The sequence below is a fragment of the Cervus elaphus genome, chromosome 14 (assembly GCF_910594005.1).
Source record: "Cervus elaphus chromosome 14, mCerEla1.1, whole genome shotgun sequence".
Taxonomy (NCBI): Eukaryota; Metazoa; Chordata; class Mammalia; order Artiodactyla; family Cervidae; genus Cervus; species Cervus elaphus.
The window spans coordinates 44,943,268-44,963,986 of NC_057828.1; the positions used below are offsets into that span (position 1 = coordinate 44,943,268).

At 51.3% G+C, this 20,719-nt stretch overlaps 1 protein-coding gene across 3 annotated transcripts in view; it reads left to right on the forward strand.

Moving 5' to 3' along the window:
• CASZ1 (castor zinc finger 1) overlaps nucleotides 1-20,719 on the forward strand; it is a 155,156-nt gene that overhangs the window by 16,873 nt on the left and 117,564 nt on the right. Inside the window, exons 1-2 of one of the 3 annotated variants that reach the window (XM_043923792.1) lie at nucleotides 16,588-16,608; nucleotides 16,752-16,904. The exons of 1 other annotated variant lie outside the window; for it this stretch is intronic. The gene's annotated coding sequence lies outside the window, so the exon portion shown is untranslated. Of the gene's footprint in view, nucleotides 1-16,587; nucleotides 16,609-16,751; nucleotides 16,905-20,719 lie in introns of those variants that run through there. One more of the 3 variants, XM_043923791.1, reaches the window with a different exon arrangement.

Here is a 20,719-nt window from a genome sequence, read left to right on the forward strand (position 1 = left end):
GGAAAATATGCAGAGGACCAGTTTGAACCAAATAAAACGACACACGTTTTGGGGTGTGAGGTTGCCTCTTGCAGGGGGGGTTTGCCTTTTGTTTGTGGAATGTGAAAGCTACTTCATGACGCTCACCTCTGGGGTGGGAGTGGTGGGATCCAGGCAGAAAGGGCCGGAGCAAGGACAGCCAGATTGGCCTCTGGTGAACATTTCATTGACTGTTCTGGCCAGTACTGCCAGCAGCCTTTGCCCTCACTTCCGGTTGGGTTTAAAGAAGCTTCCCACCTCCTGATGTCCCAGAAGCTACTGTGTGGTAGTAGGACTCAGAATTTCATGTGAATCAGGGGTGAAGACAGATTTGCCTTGTACCAGTTTGGACTAGAATGTTCCTCCCAGTGTTTATTGGAAGATATTTTAGCAATAAGATTTAGGAAAGAAAGACCTTGGGAGGGGAGGGTTGGGAACAGTAGGGAGGTGTGTAGTTGTGTGTGTGAGAGTGTATGAGTGATTGTATATGTGTGAATGATTCTATGTGTGATTGTATGTGGTTGTACGAATGATTGTGTGTGACTATATGTGAGAGATTGATTGTGTGTGAGAGATATTGAATGGTTGTATAACTGATTATATGTGTGGTTCTGATATGATTGTGTGTAATTGTGACTGTGTATACAAGTGTCCCCTTTAGTCTTAATCACTTTTTCCCCTGGTTCTAATAGCTAGGCCAAGTAAAATTTATGGGGGCTTACAACAATTTTTTCCCCTTTATTACCTTTTCCCTCTACCCCAAACCATCTCTCCTAATGAACCTGTTAGATGGCCTGGACCCTGGGCTGATTGGCAATTCCTTCTTCAAAATTAGTTTAGAGGATTTTGTAAGGATAATCTGGGGCCTTTGGTAGCTGTAAGAGAAGGAGGCTTGTGGGTTAAAAGCAAAGTTACAGGGCTTCCCTGGTGGTCCAGTGGTTAAGACTCTGCACTTCCACTTCAGGGGGTATGGGTTCAATCCCTGGTCAGGGAACTAAGATCCCACATGCCTTGAAGCACTGCCATCCCCCCCCCCCCCAAAAAAAAAAGAAGTCGTGGAGGTCTGAGGTGGCCTGGCCTGGAACTCAAGATACTGAGGTCTGAGACCCTGATGAGCATCCCAGCCCTGTTGGCCTCATTTTGGGACTCCCACCAGCCCTCACAGAGACCATCTCAGAAACAAATTTGCTGTTGAACTTCTGAGGCTCCGTGGGCTTAAATGTGACTTCCTGATCTTTCAGTCATGGCAACCATTCGCAAGAAGAAAGCACAGGGATGGTTGTGCTTGTTCTCCAGATGAAAAAACTGAGGCCCAGAGAGGGGAGGTACCTTGTCTAAGATCACACAGCTAGTCAGTGACAGATTTGGAACCAGGACTTTGTGCCACCTGGAAACATGGTCATCTCTGTCGATGGCTCAGAGCAGGGCTGACCAGTCCCCAAGGACAAGGAGTCCTGCTTTTGTCCGCTTACAGGAAACAAAGGGGCCCTCCTGGTGGTTCAGACACTTTGTGGCTGTATTTGGGGTGACTGGTCTTCTGGTTTCAGGGACTATCTGTTAGGGAAAGTGCTGGATGGTAAGACAGGATGAGGGTGTTCTAGGCTCACCTCTGTCACCCACAAGCAGCCACTTCCTAAGCCCTCGGATCTGCTGTCTGTGGATAGAGTAAGAACCTGGACCCTGTGGTTTCCTTGTCCCTTTCTACTTCTAGACGGCTGAGCTTCCTGCCACAATCCAGAGGCCCCAGCTGTGCCATGCAGCAAACCGTCCCCCACAACCTGTCAAACCAGAGATGCCAGTTTTCCCAGGGCTCCCAGGAGCTCGCTGCCTGCCCCTTTCTTGTGCCAGGGACAGCCTTCCGAGGCTCACGAAGCGATGACCCCAGCCCCATGCCCCATGCACCTGCTTTTTGATAACTGCGTGTCTGAGTGTGCCTGTGTCAGAGCCCTTTGCTTTGAGTGCTCAGAGGCTGAGATGTGAGAAAATTAAGAGCAGGGGTGAGAAGTGGTACCCTGTGATGAGAGGCAGCTGTGGTGAAAGGGGCAGCAGGCGCTGTGCCCGGGGTGAGCGCCATCTGGGCAAGAGGCCTGGCTTCCAGCTGTGGGGGCTCCGGAAGGGCAGAGCCTGGGAGGAATGATTTTGAAGCCACTACTATGGAGATTAAGGGGATGAGAATGTAAATCTCAAGTAAAAAGGTAATTGAATGTAATAGCAAACACTGCTCGCTCTATGTTAATTTTAGCTCTTCCCCTGGATACAAGGCGCTGTATTAGTGTTTTATTACCATTTTGTTTGCACTAATAAAATAGTAAAATTTATTTCAAGGAAGTTGAAGGATGGTTTTACAATGCAAATTTGAAGAAATTGGACTTTTCATTTATGCCTCTGCTATTTTAAACCCTGACGGGTGTAAATTAGCTACAGGGACGCAGCAGACCCCACCAGCGGGGACTTTGGAGGCAGGAACCCTGGTAGAAGTTCCAAACTAGCTTAGTGCATAAAGCAAAGAAGGTGGGGGGACACAGGAGCCTGATTGGGTGGGACAGGGTGGTGGGTGAGGGTGTGTCAATCATGAATGACTCTGGTTATAGGCAGGCACGTCATACATGAAGCCTGCAGGGAGACACACGTGGCCTCAGTCCTCAGGGCTGTGTCTTTCTTCTCTGCCCTTTGGCCTCCTTCCTGTCTTGACATTGAGCCTCAATTAACCTGCCAAACCCCCAAGGAGAACTGAGCAACTTCTTTCCTCTGTTACTCAAAAAAAGAGAGGTAGACCAGATGTCCAGTCCACACACCACCCTTTATAAAGGGGCTGCAGGCTTAGGGGGGACCACAAGAGTGTGGAAGAAAGACCCTGAGCCTAAAAAAGAACAGGAGGAAAAGACCCAGGCCAGCTTGGCAAGAAGCTCCCTGGCACAGTCCCCTTCTCCATTTTTCCTTCTGACTCAGGCATATTTGAGAAACTGAACAAAAAATGTTTTCAATAAGCCAGTATTTCTTTGAGCTGGACCAAATGGTGGTGTCCATGAACAAAAAAGCCTAGAAGACTGAATTTAAAAAAAAAATTGAGTTGTTTGAATTTTAGGAAACTGGATAATGGCACAGGAAGGTAGAGAAGGGAAGGAAAGGGGTGATGGGAGAGTTTCATTTTGAGTTTTGGGTAAAGAATTCAGGTTGGTTCTTGTTTTATCCAAACCGGTTTGTTTATCTCTGAAAAATTATCAGCAGCAGTGGCCCGAAGCGCTGCAACGGGGGACCAGCTTCCAAAGTATAGGGACCCGAACAAGTGTTCTAATGTCTGGCGAGGTCCACAGCTTGTATTGCCCTGGGTTCTCTGGCTGCCTGCCTGGTGTGGGGGAAACAGTGAGCCGGTGACACTGGTTTCCAGCCCCAACCCTAGGTCTTGTGGGGTTTTTCTCTATGCGTTTTCACTCCCTGTTGGGGAATGGTGCATTTGTCTGTGTGTGTGTTTAATGCAAAGATTCAAACTTGATACGGGCAAGGCCAGAGTTGAAAACCTGGAGCAGAAATGGCGGCGGAAAACACTTGAGACTTCCCTTGACTGCAGACCTGTCAGCTCTGGGTCTTAGCATTCTGCTCTGGGGCTGCAGAGTACTTGGTACTGGGGCAGGGGAGGGTGGGCACAGGCTCCCAGCCTCCTCTGGTGGCTCCTCTTGGGCCCACAGAATCATGTTTGGAGCAGAGGGGTCTGCATTTCACACGATTATGGTTGGAGGAGGAAGGTTTTCCATCTGGAGATCTTGGATCAAGGTGCCGTGGATGGAATTTATTGGGATCCTGGGGCTTAGAGGATGTGCTGAAGGCAGGGGACCCCAAGCCCAGACCCACAGCAGTCCAGGAAACCTCTTCCTTCCCCTTGCTGGGAACACAGGAGATCCTGTGGTTCTGAGGGGGCAGAGAGAGAGGACCATTGCTGATGGAGGTGGCCAGGGCAGCTTTGAGAGTGTGGCTGGAAGAAGCCAGCCGATGAAAACATTTAAAAGGGGTGCGCCTTTTAGCTTTGGAAATGGTTTCCGATTCTCTGAGAGCAGGGAGAGTGCATCAGGGTTAGACTTTGGGTGGATTGCAATCCAAAACTGTAATTACATCTAGGAGCAGACGGAAATGGGAAAAGAGAATTAGTCATGTGGCCTGCTTGGGCCTGGTGGTGGAGGTGGCAGGCCTGACCTCTGTGCTTGGATTGTAGCAAAGGTGGTTCGCCCAGGAACACCCCAAGGACCAGCCTGGGCCCCTCTTTTCTTCTAGTCTACTCTTCACTCACCCTGCGCCATCTCTGGAGGACTGAGTCCCCTCTGAATCACTCAGGGCTGCCCCCTACCCTCCCGACTTCTATCAGCTCTAGCCTAGAGTAGAAGAAAGCTCCATTTTGACTGATCTGACAATCTTTTTGGCATGGTGTATATGTGTATGTGGGCTTCCCCGGTGGCTCAGTAGTAAAGAATCCTTCTGCTAATGCAGGAGACGTGGGTTCAATCTTTGGGTCAGAACGATCCCCTAGAGAAGGAAATAACAACCCACCCCAGTATTCTTGCCTGGAAAATTCCACGGACAGGGAAGCCTGGTGGGCTACAAGGCCATGGGGTTGAAAAAGAGTCAGATACAACTGAGCAGCTCAACAATCCAAGCCAATCTGTGTATGTGTGTTGGCGAGAGGGTGACCCTAAAGGATACCAGCAGATTGCTCTCATAGGTGGCCAGTAAGCTCTGGAAGCTAGCCCCTACCGGCTTCTTGGTCCTGGTTGGTTTGGAGGAGCGCAAGGCCTGGATTTCTCCTTTAATTGGGAGAAAGGGCGGCCAGGACTCTTAGGTCTTTGGCCTGCAAGCCTCTGACTCTTCTTCTCATCCCACTCAGCTCCCCTGGGGTGTGACGGTGACATCCCCAAGTATTCTGAGCCCCCAGCTCACCTTTCTCTTCTCCCTGCCCCCCTTCCTTGCACCTGTCAGCTGTTTCATTGACTGTCTGGCTTGGCTGCCACCCATCCTATCCTTCCAGGCCAGCTCCTCCCTCCCCCCTCCCCCCAGGCCTATACTTCCCCCCCCCCTTCCTGTCTCTGCCCACGTCTGTCTCTACCTGCCCGTCGCCAGCACACCTGAGGATCCGAGGCTGCCTAACGGAGTGTGGGGATGGTTCAGGGTGTTTACCAGACAGCCGGGATAAGGTATTAAATCCTGTTGCTGTCTTCCCAGGGCCGGGTTCCTCAGATGGTTTTCCAAATTCCTAATCTCGGTGCCCACATCCCTGCCCGGCCCCTGTTTGATGAGTGCCTTCCTTTCCGATTGAAGCTGAACCGAGCAGGATCTGTCGTGAGGTTGGGTCTGGGTTCCCACCGGTGCGTGATGACATGGAGGTCCAGCCCCTTCCTCCCTGGAGGAAGGAGGTTCTTCCTTCCTCTCTTCCTTCCTTTCTTTGGGAATCTCAGGGAGCAGGGGCCAGGATTCTGCCTCCAGGTGTTCCAGAGCCTTCTTGAGTGCCCACCTCCCCCACCAGTGTGGTCGTGAGGCAGGGGCAGGTAAATGACAACCTTTCCTGAGCCCAGCATTGCAGTTCTTCCCGTTCAGAATAAAAACGGCCAGGGTGGAGTTTTGCCCATTGTACTGAATACCCTGGCTTGCCCCAGAAGAGCGTTTCTCCACGGTGTCTCTGCACTGTTTTTGGAGCTCTGAGTAGCAGGCATGCGTCTGTCGGGTGTTCAGGTGGACACCTATGCGTATTAAGCTGGCCTAGCCTCTGGGATGACAGGAGGGCTCAGATGAGTCTCTGTGAACAGGGACACGGAGGCCATAAGCATCTTCCAGGGGTCTTCCCTTGGCTGGGACATCTGAGTCTCGTCTACCCTTCCTGGGATGGCAGAGAACTAGGAGACTCTTTCCCCATCCTCAGCCTTCTGTCCCAGAAACTAGGCTAAAAGGGGCAGATTAGTTGACTTTCCTGTCCCCTACCCCCCGAGCTGTGAACTGTCTTAGTTCCCAGACCAGGGATTAAATCCACACCCTCTGCCTTGGAAGTGTGGTGTCTTAACCACTGGACCACCAGGGAAGTTCAGAGCTGTGAGCTTTCTATAGGGGGAAAAGCAGGACTCTACACCCATGATGGCTGTTTGGATCTACCCTCAGGAGGTGCCTGGGACTCACGGATGTGTGCTTTCTCTGTGCAGCCACACGACCTGGACAGACCTTGCTGGTTTCGGCTTCTATTCTCTGACTCTGTGTTCCCTTTCCTCTTCCCTCCTGTGCCCTCTCTCCCCCTCCTCCAGGCAACCAGAGGTCTCTTGGGTTTCACAACATTGGGAGCTTCCCATCTCTTCACCTCGTATCTGTTCAGGCTCCAGGTGGCCTGAGACTCCACCCTCTTCCTGTTGCCTTGGCACTCTGCGCTGCACTGGGCTTTCTTTTCTCTCCAGGAGCAGAGGGATATCTCTGGGACTGAGCACAGAGGGGTTTGGCCTCAGTGAAACAGGTCTGGGGACAGAGCAATGGGCACAGCGGCAAACTTTGCACTGGGTCTTCAGCCAGAACCCTCACCATCAAGGTTTCTTCCGTGGTCATATATATAAGGAAGGGCTACTGTAAGAGTCCTCGATGTCCGAGTTCCTGATTTTTTTATTTCAGGGGCTTCCCTGGTGGATCAGATGGTAGAGAATCTGCCTATAGTGCAAGAGACCTGGAGTCAATCCCTGAGTCAGGAAGATCCCCTGGAGAAGGGAATGGCAATCCACTCCAGTATTCTTGCCTGGAGAATTCCATGGTTAGAGTAGCCTGGTGGGCAACAGTCCATGGGGTCACAAAGAGTTGGACACAACTGAGCGACTAACATACATCCTTTTTCTAATATGTGTTGGGCAAGAAGTAAAAAGTGGAATAGAAAAAAAAAGGGCAAAGAAAATCTGGAAGATGACATTTGCCATGAGGAGGAGAAGGAGGAGTGAAGAGGTGAAATTAATTCATTAGAAAAACTTGTTGACTGGCTTTGCTTAGGCGCCTCCATTTTAAAAGTCTACATTTACAATAAGTCGCTAATTAAAATACAAAATTAAGCAAGAGCTATGTTTTTTTTTCCTCTTACACTTTAATTGCATGATTTTTTGTGATGTAATTTCTGGAAACACCCAGCATACCTCACAGGGCTGATTGTTTGATAAATGAGAAGCACCTGAAACCAACCCCCGAAAATAAATATATAAATCCAAGGGGAACATAAGGTAGATTGGAAATGACAGAGAACTGCAGACAGCATGGAACCAAAAATCCATAATAATAATAATAATAATAATAAAAACCTTCTAAGTAAGGACAATTTATCCTGCCTACCCTGAAACCTGAACAATCTGTCCATCTCGGGGCGGGGGGGAAGCGTTGAAATGGAAACCAAATCAAGTGGGGGTAATTACTCCCTGTCTCCCACCCTTCAGGTTGGTGCTATGGAAAAAAAGCAAAAACAACTCAAAATCCAATCCTTCCTGATTCCATTTCTAGCCAGGTTCAGTACTTACTGGGCCTTTTTTCTTTATCACAGACTTTTCAAAGGAAATTTCTTCATCCCCCTGTTCTGAACCTAATTACAGTCCCAAGAGTGGGTGAACGGGGCCAATGACAGTCCCCCGCTGGGAGAACAAGCCTCTCCATGCCCACAGAGGGCAGACAGCATATCCCAGACTTGGGCTGCTGGCCCAGAGCTCCTGGCTCTTCTAGAAGGTAGTAACGGGGGGCTTCCCTGGTGGCTCAGTGGTCAAGAATCCGCCTGCCAATGCAGGAGATGCAGGTTCAATCCCTGGGTCAGGAAGATCCCCTAGAGAAGAAAATGGCAACCCCCTTCAGTATTCTTGCCTGAGAAATCCCATGGACAGAGGAGCCTGCCAGGCTACAGTCCACGGGGTTGCAAAGGAGTCAGACGCGACTGAGCGACTAAACAATAGCAATAACAACTAGAAGATAGTAGGACAGGGTGGTCCATGGTAAGAATGGTGTGTTGCCTTTTGCAGACAGCCCCATGGCCTGCTGCCTTCTTTAAGATGCAGACCTGGGTGATGATTGCAAAACTGCTGAGAAACCTGTCAGGAACTGACTCCAGGGTGGGGCTGGGAGGAAACTGGATCCTACTGGCAGCCTGGCTGCTGGAGGATCCTCAGCCCAGCATCGTCTGTCCTGAGACCTCCTGAGTGCCAGGCATCTGGGCAGTAGGAGCAGCAGGGACAGTGGGGACCTACAACCACACTGCCTTCTTTTTTCTCCGTTCAAAAACTGGAGGCCCAGCTGGCAGGAGGCCTCAGTAATCTCTCCATAAACATCCCTCCTAGGGAAAAATAATTTGCCTCTTTTTGGTCTTTTTAAAAAAGACGTATTCTTCCTGATTACAAGTCATGTTCACGGCTCACTGGAAAATACAAAAAAAAAAAAAAAACCTGTGAAGAGAATAGTTTAAAAATACATAAAGTACAGATCCGGTGAACAGAGAGACCTGGGTTTGAGACCCATCTTTGCCACCCAGCACTGTTACTTTGGGTAAGTTACTTCTTATTGCTGAACCTCAGTTTCCTCATCTATAAAGTGGGGGTAACAGTCGTATGTATCTTGGAGGACGGTGACAATTCAGTGTGATGATCTGCTTGAACTATTGGCCACTAAGCCTGACACATGGTGTAAACATTAACACTTTCTGTTGTTATAGTTTATAATGATTATTCTACTGCCTTGAGATAACAGGCTTTTAAATCTTTTATTAAGAATTTTTTTTTTTACATTTAAGAAATTCTTTCTTTAAACCTGTGCTGTCCGATACAGTAGCCTCTAGGCATGTGTGGTCACTTAAACTAAAATTAAATAAAATTAAAAATTCAGCTCCACAGTCACACTTGCCATGTTTCCAGTGCTCAGTAGCCGCACATGGCCAGTGGCTGCCATACTGAACAGTACTGAAAGTTCTACTGGACAGCCTTCTAAATGGTAGAATCATATGAATTTTGTCTCTTAATAATTTCCTGCTTTCTGTAAATGTCTGTTGATGACTGTAGTGGTCCACACTATGGCTGGATCACACTTCTTATTGGTTTCAGACCTTGCTCCTGGGATGTTGGAGCATTCTCTGGGCTCTGATTGGGCTCCCTGGGTCACCCATCCCAGCACTGGTGATGTGGCACTCTCTGATTGGTGCCAAGCAGCAAAGAGTTCTGGGAGGAGCCTGGCCTCACCTGTTGTTTGGCTCCCACTAGTGGTGCCAGGGCAAGGGGTGGGACTCTGCCTTTCCTTCAGTGAGTCCTGTTGGAGCAGAAAGGGGTGCCCCCCTCAGCCCACAGTGAGTCCCCTCAGACTGGCTCATCCACACCCTTCGCCTCACAGGGCAGAGACCAAGAAGAGGAGGAATATGCTTAAGGTGGTAATAATGAGCAATCATGATTTCCCTCCACTAACCAGAGGGTCCTAGGTGTTCCTCAGGAACCGCCCCTGCCCCAGGAGCCCCCAAAGAGTGGATGGCCTTTCTTGGTGGGGAGTAAAAGCCATGTGGGGGCTGGCCTGGCTCCATGAGGCCTGCCCAGGCCTCCAGGTCCTAGTGAGGGTCTTCTGGCTTCTGGAAGGGCCCTGACTGAAGAGGGTTGTAAGATTCCAGGGTGGAGGGCTGCCAAGGTCTGGTGGGGGGAGGGTGGACAGCTTCAGAAAGACTCAGAAAGTCGCCCGCAATGGCGGGTGACCATCCTGTGACTGGGGTTGGTGGAGTGAGCATCAGGGCGATGCCAGGGTGGTGGCCTGAGTCTCTTTACCAGCTAGGCAGTCCACACCTTCCTGGGTGGCCAAGGGCAGAGCTCTGGGTGGGGGGCTGTGGGCAGGGCTGGCTGGGTAAGTAATCCCCGGGGCAGTGGGTAAGACAGATAGGGAGCACCGAAACTGGACCTGCTGATGTGGCCCTTTCTGCTCGCAGCGGATCATAAAATATGGCTCAGATTTTCATTACGGGCTCTATCGATTATCTTCTGGGACGGATGAATTATAGAGAACATTAAATTTTTTTTAAAAAGCAAGTGAGAAAGGAAATATCTGAATGAGTTTGGGTGGTCGATCGCAGAAAGGGCTGAGCCACCAAGCCTGTGTGGCCTCCGTCTCCGTGCAGGGTAAGAACCAGACCGTTTAGGGTGTGCAGCCTCTGACTCCAGCTCTCAGCCTCCCAGGCCTCTTGTGTGTCCCTGGGCCTGACCTGGCAACATGGGAGGCCTATGTCCCCCTTGTCTGTGCCCTGTCTGTAAGGCATGGTTCCAGCGAGGCAGAAAAGGAAAGACGACCTCAACAGAAGTAGGTTACCTTTATTCAGGCAAGGAGGGGCGACAGTCGGCCTAATGACCAGGCTGAGCGCCGAAAGGGATCAGGGAGGCTTCATACTTATAGGGAGGTTTGTGGAAGCGATAAGGGAAGCGTCAATCAAGTGGGATATTTTGAGTATTCTTTTGTGGAGATGACACTTGTAGTTGGGCAGGGGGTGATAAGTCTTCTGGGTGGGTGTAGGGGGTGGTAGGTTTCCGGACAGGGGGTGATAAGTCCCAGATAGATGCAGCTGGCCTGGAGCATCAGGATGGAACTAAAGTTATGCTTTGTTTTCTCCGAAGTTAGATGATTCAGCAAGGGGCCTTTGAGACTGTTGTTCTCTTTTCTAGGCCCAAAAGACTCCTTCATTGTCCCCTCCAGGAATCTGCCTGGATTCTTAGAAGGCAAACACTTGGGTTCTTCCCAGGATCTTTCTCAGGCGCTGAGCCCTCATCGATGTGAGGTGGACCCACAAATTTTGCCGCCTCCCCCCCAGGGACCTCTTGATTCTGGAGAGCATCTTTTGTCTCCTGGGATCAGGACTGGAACAAGACCTCCTGAGGAATGTGGATACCTGAGCCTGTTGGCCATCTCAGCTTTCCTCTACTTATTCCTTCCATTGGTGGTCACTGGTTTGGGGGATTTCCATTTTCCTTTGTAAGCTTGGGAAAAAACACATCTGGGTTGCATTGCTGTGCATCTAAGTCCAGTCTGGAAAGAGAACCTCCTGGAAGCTCATCCATCCCTCTCTTGCTTCCTCCCCACCTGCTTCCCTCTCCCTCTCCTTGCCAAGCATCGTGTTGTGTAGGTGTTAGGCAGGCCTGGGTTAAAATCTCTTCCTGGTATGTGACCTTGGGTGGGTCACATCCCTCTCTGAGTCTTCGTTCCTCAACTATCCAGTTAGGATAATAACCTGCCTCATTGGCTTCTTGTGATGGTTATTTGTATTAATGTATTAAGGTCCTCGGCACATAGTCCTTAATAAATGTGAACTATCATTCTTTCCCTCCTCAACTGGGGCAGAGGCTGGAAACCGTTCCTCCGTTCTTTTCATTTAGCCCTTTTGATTGATTTAATTTCTTAAGTACTTTTAGCACCTACTATGTGCCAGCTACTTTTCTCAGCATGTTACATGTAATACAGTATTTAATCCTCATAACCATATGCAGGAAGGGCATTATTATCTTCATTTTATTGATGGAGAGACTGAGGCACAGAGAAGTCAAAGAAGTTTGTTGCCCAGGGTCACATAGCTTGTAAATGGCAGCTCATACCTGGCAGTCTGGCTCCAAAGCTTGTGCCCGAAACTACTATGGCCTCCTGTCCCAGTGATCTGGTGAGGTGGTGTGTGTTTGCACACAAACGTGTGTGTGCGCGCACTCGAGTTCCCACAGCCCTGCCCTGGTGGTGGTCTCTGGCTGACCCCACTTCCTGACCCTCCCCAGTAGACGTGGCTCCCTCAGGTCATCAGCGACCCCAGCATTTTCTGGGGCCCTGTTCTGGGTGGAGCCCCACCCCACCCCTCCCCCTTCCCCTGGCTTTACCTAGGCTAGTGAGAAAAGGTGGCGGTTTCCATGGATATCCGTCTCCCTCCAGCGACACGCCCTTTTTTGTATAACTCTGTTCCCTAGAGTTGATTGTTTTTGGCACACAGCTCTGTAAACTCATCCAACAATTAAAAGGGGGGAGGGGTGGAGCAAACAGGAGACAGATAGTAACTGTGGGGTAAGTGACACACAGGAGGGGCCTTCGGGGTGTGCGTTCCCTCTCTGGCCTCTGTCGATGCCGGGACAGCACCGTCAGTGGAGAAAACCACACAACCAGCTGGCCCGCAGTTCCGCTGGTTCTGAGTGCTCAGAACTCCACATGTTTCTTTCCATTTGAGCTTGTTCTTGCTCTGCTTATTCCTCCCTCAGGAATCTAAAGGGGGCCCATGCTTGGAGCCAGAGGCCACCTGAAGCCATGAGGTGCCAGCTCGGGCCAATCTGAATCTTTGCTGCCCTTGTTTTGGTTCATTGTGTATGTGTTTGCCCTGTTTGTGTACCATCAAATACCTCCTGCGTTGGGCGTACCCGTCGTAGGCTGTGTGAGATCACAGATGAAAAATGCAGTGAAAAACATTTTCGTGCCACAACACATCGTGTAGGATTTTTGTATTAAGATGTGGATTTTTTTATTGTTTTTTTTTTCCCCTTTTCCATACAGCCCTGAAGTTGGGCAATGTGCACGTCTGTGTTTTTGTTTTCACTCCAGGTGGTTTATGAAATCTGCTCATTAGGGCTCTGTCCTCTCCCCACCTGGCCTGATCTTCCACCTCTTTATCCTCTTGGATTTAGATCTTTCCCTGCCACACCTCCCAGTGACTTCTCACCACTGGGGAGATGCTAGGTGACCCCTGCCTCAACTACACATTCACCCGGTGAAGGTCAGGGGATCTTGTGGCCTCGCTTCTCAGCCCTGCATCTCTGAAGCAGGTGTTCATTGCAGCAGGAGGTATCAATGTGGGGGAGGCAGCTGAAATCTCAGTGTACCCACCCACCCATCCCAGGATAAAGCCTCTTGGCTTACTCTGGGTCTGGAGAGAAGACATAGAGGTTGTCCCATGCCCAGAGGGCCTCCTGACTCAGAGCAGCCCTCTCCTAGGTGGCTTCCTCATCCTTATCCCATCAAGTGACAATGTTGGGTGGCTCAACCCCTTTCTTCTCCAGGAGATCATACCCACAGCTGGGACCCTGTTGACAGGTGGATCCAGGGGTTCTTCCTGCTCCCCCGGTGTATCACCATAGGCCTCACCTCCCTCCAACCTAAGCCTGGACTTTGCTTTCCCCCTGGGCTGTGATCTCTGAATGCTTTTGGGTGACTCTGAGGATTTGATGGAGACCTGTTTGGAGGGCAGGAGAACTGAGATTCAGGAGGGGAAAAAACATTAGGTGTGGGTGGAGACTGAGGTCATGGGTAGGAACGAGGGGAACTTTCAAGTGGGTTGGGCCTTGGAGCCTGTCAGCCTGAGTCCAGGCCTTTCTCCAGCACTTGTGAGCTCTATGATCCTTGGAAAGTCGCTTGGTATGTATCTCTGTGCCTGCCTTCCCCAATCTAGCCACGGGTATCATAATCCTTCCTACTTCATGTTGTAAAGATTCAATGAGGTCACCCATACACAAGCACTCAGCACGCTGCTTGGTGAATAGAAGGCGTCTGGAAAATTAATATCATTTCTTCTCACATAGACCTCTTGGCAGAGGGTGTGCCCTCCACTCCCACCATGTTTCCTGGCACATAGTAGGTGCTCAATCACCTCTTACCAGAATCAGCTGGAGGAGGGTCATGTAATCAAGCCATCTCGTTGAACCTGAAAGTTATGAATTCATGGTGTTGATGGAGGAGTTGGGAGAGACCAGGACACAGGGGCTTAGAGGATCGAAACAGAAGCGAGCATGAAAGTAGGTGATAAAATTTCCTGTCGGAGGAGGGGCATGAAGCTGCGCCAGGCCCATCTGATTCTGACATGAAATCAGGGACTAGTTCAATCTCACAAACACTTGTGCTGCCCACAGCAGGCCAGCTGTTGTGCTAAATGCCGGGGACGCAATGATAATTAAGACCTGGTCTCTGCCCTTGAGGAGTTAAAAATCAATGGTGGAGACAGACTCGTGCACAAATGACTTTAGTCTGGGTTTAAATGCCACAAGGAAGGTTTCACAAGGAAGGGAGTAGAGGGGCACATGGGCCTGCTTGAGGTAGCTTCTGAAAAGTTACCTTGAAGAGACTTGCAAGAAGAGGGTGCTGGGAGTCAAGAGCTTTTCTAGAACACTCTGAATGCCTTTCACGTCTCTTGTTGATCCTCCACATCTGCTAGGTAGGCAGGAAGAAGGTGTTACCACTGTTGGACCAGTAAGGTTTTGGGCCCTGGGGAGAGTACATGGCTTGTCCAAGGGCCCACAGTGAGTTAAGCAGCAGAACTGAGACTCAGACCCCTGTTTTCTGAGTCTCAGCCCAGTGTTATTTCTGTGCCTGCACTTGACCTCACCCCTTCACTTGCTGGCCAGAGAGCTTTGTCCTTTGGGCTCTGAACCTACTGACCAAGATTCCTGCTGCTGCCATGGCCCTAGGGCCTGTGCTGTGGGAGGGCCCTGACCATGGCAGGCCCTGGGGCCTGTGCCCTGGTTTGGTAAATCAGTCAGGCCACTTGGTTGGGGATGGTTCTGGGGCATGCCCACACCCTGGCAGGGCTGGAGGATGCAGGAATGGGGAGGAGGAGGAGAAGGCCTGGCCACACCCTTTATTCAGTTGTTCTTGCTGCCAAAGCTGAGAAGGTCCCTCTGCCCAGGACCCGCCCCTCCCTCAGCTGGCGGAGGCCAAAGTCCCTACCAGGGTCTCGAAGACCCCCTCCCCCTGTAACTGGAAAAACCCCTTCGGAACTAGGACGTAAGACCCTGGTTTTATTCCTGTTCACCTTTTGTGTGTGGCCAGACTCAGATTTTTCTAGCTCTTTGCCAGGAGCCAGGGAGGAACCCTACCCTTGTCTCTTGACCTTTTCTCTGGGGAAACCTGTGTGCCTGGAAGCGGGGGAGTGTCCTCCAGCTGTGTAAGCAGCTGGCTTTCAGGTGGGGCAGCAGTCCTTCTGATGGGATATCTGAGTAGAGCCCCCCAGAAGAAGTGTGATCTGGGGGTGGGGAGCGGTAGGTGATGGCTGGCACCCCATCTTCCAGCTTAGAGATGCGTGGTCAGTGGGTAAGCTGCCCCAGGCTTTGGGGGGTTCTGAACCAACAGTGAGGGGCGTGTCAGAGCCCGGAGGAGTGAGTCTCTCAGTGGCCCTGAAGTTCCCATTAAAGTGTTTTTTCCTCTTTTTTAAAGAAAAAAATATTCCCAAACTGGAAAACAAAGGAAATTCACTTCCCCCAAATCACACGAAACTCACATTAGGGGCCTGGCGGGAATCCATGGAAACCAGGAAACCCGCTGTTAACCCTGCCGAAGGGTGGGGTGGGAGCTGGGCTGCTCCAAGCCCGGGACCACTGTTGCAGGGCCAACCCGAATCTTCTCCGGGGAGCTGGGGTCGGTGGCATTGCCCAGAGCAGAGGTGGGGTGGAGCTGGTGCTGGAAGCTCTGGCCTTCAGAGCACCTACTACCCCCTTCCACTCATGGCCCAACCTTGGGAGGCAGGAGAGGAGGGGTTCGTGCACTCCAGGGAGGCCCCAGGGGATCCAGGGGCTGGGCCAAGTGGGAGAGCCTGCCAGGCAGCTGCCCACACCATGCCACACTGTGGAGTCAGGCCGAGCCCACTCACAGGCTTTAGGAATACACAGGCCAGGCTCTGCGGGTGCTGCAGTGACCCGGCAGAGGGGGAAGGGAAGGACCGGCCTTTTAGGCTCCTCCCTCCCTGATGCCAGCCTTCTGTGTGCCGGGTGGGTGTGAGAGCAGAGAACAGCCCGCTCGGGGTTCCTGCACCCCACTCTCACATCTGTGAGACTGGAACTCCAGGCCCAGGAGGTTGTGTATTGGTGTTGGTGTTGGTGTGTCTGTGTTTGCACGCACGTGGGCTAATTTTTCTAAAAAGGCTGAAAATATTTACAGGTTTGGAGTTGAAACGCAAACAGGAAAAGCCCTTTAAAAAGTGAGTGTAGTGGATATTCAAAACAGGAATCACCATGGAAACACCACAATATTTGCTTAAATTGACACAAAGGTTGCCGGTAGCAGGGCAAACCTACCAAGTTTCTTTGGCCACTTTTTTCTGGCCCAACACTTATATCACAAATGATATGCCCCCCTTTTGGTGGGCATGTGTGTGTACCCTCTTTTCTTTTTTTTATGAGATGTAAGGGCACAGAGCCAGCATGGGGAGGGGAAAAGAAAGAGAAGAGGCCAAACTCACCATCGTAGTAGCTGTAGAGACACCTGCTTATTCCATTTTTAGAGACTCCCATAAGGCCACTGTGGGGGTCAGGGGAGCAGCTGGGAGCTGGTCGAGGGGAAGTCTGAAGGGCGCAAGAGGCTGGAGAGGCCAAGGGTTGGTTTGGTTGTGTGGGTCTGATCTGGTTTCCAGTGTCAGCTTGATTCATTGTCAGGCTGACCTTTCACCCCCGGTGCCGAGTCTAGGGTGTGGTCACTCTGTTGTTACCTGGGGTGGCACCTGATTGGCCTGTTTTCGTTTCTACACATTTGATTCTTTCATTAGGTGGGACAACCTTGTAGCAGTTGGCTAATAATCGTGCAAAGGGTACATTGGTTGTATGGTCAGGCAGGGCATGCACCACGGTGTTGCCATCTGCCGATTGCTAGGTAAGGCCTGAGAATCTCTTACCTTCTTGGCCAGTTGCCGTGCAAGGTGTCTGAACCTTACCCTCTATTGTCCTTCTCTCTGAGTAGCTCTGTAGGTCTCAACAGTAGCCAAATAAACCTGTTTTCCTTTCTCCTTTTGGTAGGCAAACAGGCCTCACTGAGTGAAGGTGAAGACCATCCATCTTACCTGCCTTTCCTGCTGTCTCGGCGTCGGCCCTTCCTATAGAAGGGGGTCCTGCTGCTCCTGTGGTGTGTGTGGGAATGGACTTCGGACCCCAGGTTCTTGGGATGCAAAGGTAACCACTCCCAAGATTCCCAAGATGTCACTGAGAAATGTGGGCAGGAGTGTCGTTGGCCAGGCCAGGGTTTCCTTCTTAGGGGAGATACTGCATCGGCCTTTCTCAGTGGTGGTAGCTTAGCTCCCCTAAGCAAAACTGAGAATGTGCAGGTTTGAGAAAAGAGCCAGGGCCTAGGAATCTGCATTTTGGCCCTGGCTCTACTTCATCCCACTGCTTTTTCCCCTCTGGACCTCTGTTTCCCCACGAGTAAAATAAAGAGGCGGGACTCACTGACCTTGAAGAATCCTCCCAGCATCACCACTGTATGACATTGGGTGGTTCCAGCAGCGTGCAGATACTCCAGTTGAGGCCTGTGGCAAACTTGGCTGGAGCCACCTGATGGGTCATTTCTGAACATCATCCCTGGGAACGGTAGGTCCAACCCCTCTATGCATTCAGCAGCTCCGGCTCTGCTCTGAGCTCAGGTGTGACTTGTTGGGGTTCTCTTGGTGGCCCTCCAGCCCAGGCAGGACCCACCTTAGAGAAGAGGACACAGGTATCTTTTGACCCTGGCTCGGAAGTTAGCCCCATGCTTAAGACAGGTACTTACACCTGGGATGGGTAGCCTGTGGGGCTGGTACTGTCAGATATTTGCCTGCAGGTGTCAAATGTGGCAGATCACAAGGTGGATGTATGAGCGTGTGCTCAGTCATGTCCGACTCTTTGCAACCCCATGGGCTGCCAGGCTCCTCTGTCCATGGAATTTTCCAGGCAAGAATACTGGAATGGGTTGCCATTTCCTACTCTAGGAGATCTTCCTGACCCAGGAATCTAACCTGTGTCTCTTGAGTCTTCTGCATAGGCGGGCGGATGCTTTACCACTACATCACCTGGGACGCCGGTAGCGGGGAGGGTTGATACAAAACAGGTAACTTACTACATATTGATCATTAGCCAGTATTCTCTTATGATCCGAAGGGACCAGCCCAGAGGACTTGGGTTGATAAAGTTGGTGGACAGCATCTTAGGGTGTGGGGCTGAGACTGAGGCCCTGGAGCGTGGCTGGGAAGGCAGGCCTGGGGGCTGCTCCTCCTGTGTGTGCCAGACTGGAGGCGGCAGCCCCGACTCACCCACCTGTGCTCTGGTTGTAGGGTCAGGCACGGCAGGCAGCACGGGCGCCAAGGGCAGGCGTGTCCGCCCCTCCCTCCAGTGGCCAAGTGCTGCAACTCTAGACTTTGAACTTGCAGGGAGGAGGTACTTACAGAGATGGGTGCCTTGGTGCTCCTTGAGGTTTAAGTGGTCTGCAGAGCTGCAGGCCTGGTCATTTTGGGTCATGCCACCTTGGGACCCGGAAGAAGCCATGGATAAGGGCTAGAGATTTGAAGATCAGCTGTAAGCATGGCCTTTGGTTGCTGTGGTGGAGTAACTGTGTGGCTGAGACTCGTCTTCCCAGTGTCCAGGAACTGGCTCATCCACATTGAGGATGTGCAGCTGTTTTCCCCTGATGGCAATGAGTCTGCGTAGACTGTGCAGTCGTCCAGTTGGGTCAGCACCAACTCCTGTATGACTCTGCTCTTTTCCTGGGCTTTTCTTGTCCAACTCTGCTTCCTTGATGTTCGTGGGTCTTGGATGACAAGTCCAGGCATCCTCAAGCCTCTGGATGGTCTCCCCAGCCGCCTGTGCCCTGCATGTGAGCAAGTTGCCAGCGTGTCTGTGGAGCCCCTTTTCCAGGGGGCAGTGTTTGGTGGTTCTGTCCTCAGTGGCAGGCTTTTTGTTTTCTTCTTTCCTTCGGCAAAACATGCCCATTAGTTTTTCCCTTTCTGAAGTTTCCACTCATTGTTGACTCCCAGGGGCCACGCCAGCTGGGATTTGTACCCAGCATAGGGCATGGGCTCTGTGAGTCCTCGGGGACTCCTACATCCTGGCATTGGCCATCTTGGCCCTGGTAATGAAGCTTGGGAATTCAGAGGACTCCTAGCGGGAATGTTGTGGCCGAGCCCCTCCTCACTCACCCAGCCCTTTAGCCACAGCCTGGGGTCCTCTGTAGTCTGAGTGATCTGAGATCTCAGAGGTGTCCTGCCTCACCACACAAGAGTGTGGGCTTGGGGCAAGTCTGTGCTCAGGTCTGGTCTACAGACCTGATCCTGTCTGACTCAGATTCTCCCCACTTCTGGCTGTGCCACAGAAGATCTTGTTATATTTATTCAACACTTATGGAGGGCCTGGTGTCTTCTGATCATTAGGGATAGAGTGACAAGACAGTCCAGCTCTCGTGGAGTTCTGGTTGGGTAAGCGGACAGCAGATAAACCCACCCCAAAAGAATGACAAGGAAATCTTCAGTGCGGAATGGAAATAGGATGAGGTGGTAGAAAGTGACTGGGCAGTCCAGGAGCCTTCTTTGAGGAGATGACGGTTAGCTGAGATGGAGGAATTGAAAGTGGAAACCCATCCTAAGAGGGGTGGAATATTTTCAGCAGGAGAGAAATAGTCTAGAGGAACTGAGGCTGAGAGCTCAAGGTGCTTGGTGGACAGAAAGAGGCCCCAGTGCTGGGAGTGGACAGGGCTAGGCCAGGGCTTGTAGGGTGTGTTGTGTCAAGGGAAGTCGGAGCTTTATTTTTTGGGTGATGGGGGAGCTGCTAGAGGGTTTAAAGCAGGGAGGTGAAGTGATGTGATTTTGTTTTAAGAAGAAGGCTGGGGCTGCCATGGTGAGCATGGATTGAGGGGGCAAGGGCAGAAACCAGGGAGGGAGGCTGCTGCAGCCCCTGGAGTGAGAGGTTGATTCAGCCAACCAGGTTACATTCTGGGAGGGGGCTTTTGCTGATTTTAGGAACCAAGTGGAACCTTTCTCTTTCCCCTGGGAACATCCCAGACAGATTTTATTGTTGTTCTTACTCCTTTCCTCCATTTGACATCAGCTGCAAGGGACTGAGACAGAAGGGGGAAATGGAGAAAAGAGGGCAGAGACCCTGTGTGTTTACAGGGGGAGTGAACTGGCCTTGCTGGTGGATTAATCAGGGACAGAAGAGACAAGATCTCAGCTTGGCTCTGGCATTCCAGGCCCCTGATGTGCAGCCCTACATCTCCTCTCTCTCATGTTCCCACCTGGCAGTGCTGGGGGAGAAGCACCGCTCTGGGCACTGGGCTGGTTGCTAGGAAAGCTTGGTGGAATGTGTTAGCACCCTTGGGTCATCACTGTGTTGGGGGAAGGCCTGAGGCCTGCTTATATCCGGTGCCGATTTTAGCAGAGATGTCCCAGCTCACTGTCCTTGTGGCCTTAAGATTTTGCATGGAAGCCTGTTTTGTGCCTTTGCTCCATGGATTCTTCACTGGGTCTGAGGTTGGGCCTAGAAGCTTGTATAAGTCCTCTCACTGTGGCTTTAAATGTTATTTCTGCACCTGGATACAAAGAACCTCAGTTGATCAGCTTTGAGAGCTGAGAAATGGGTTTGTCTAAGACTCCCTCATTTCCAGAAATGGTCAGTTTAGTCTCCAGCCCCAGCTCACGGATAGAGATCCTAGCTGTCTTTCCACGTGGAAAGTCTTTCCACAATTCACAGTGTGAATTGCTGTATTTCCTTCCTTAGGCTTGACCTAGACTTGCCTTTTTCCAGGGTCCCTGACGTGAGGCCCCGCTCTCCTGGGCCTGGAATCGTCTGCTTGGGCCAGGACAGGACAGGCAGTCCCAGCAGTGATGCTGTAATAGCCAAACCATCTACAAGCCCCCTAAGTGGGTGCAGTGTAACCCAGGCAGCAGCCAGAGGCCTGGCTGGAGCGAGTGTGAAGTTGTCACAGCCAACCGTGGGGGCCCCAGTGAGGACATCGCCCGTGCTGG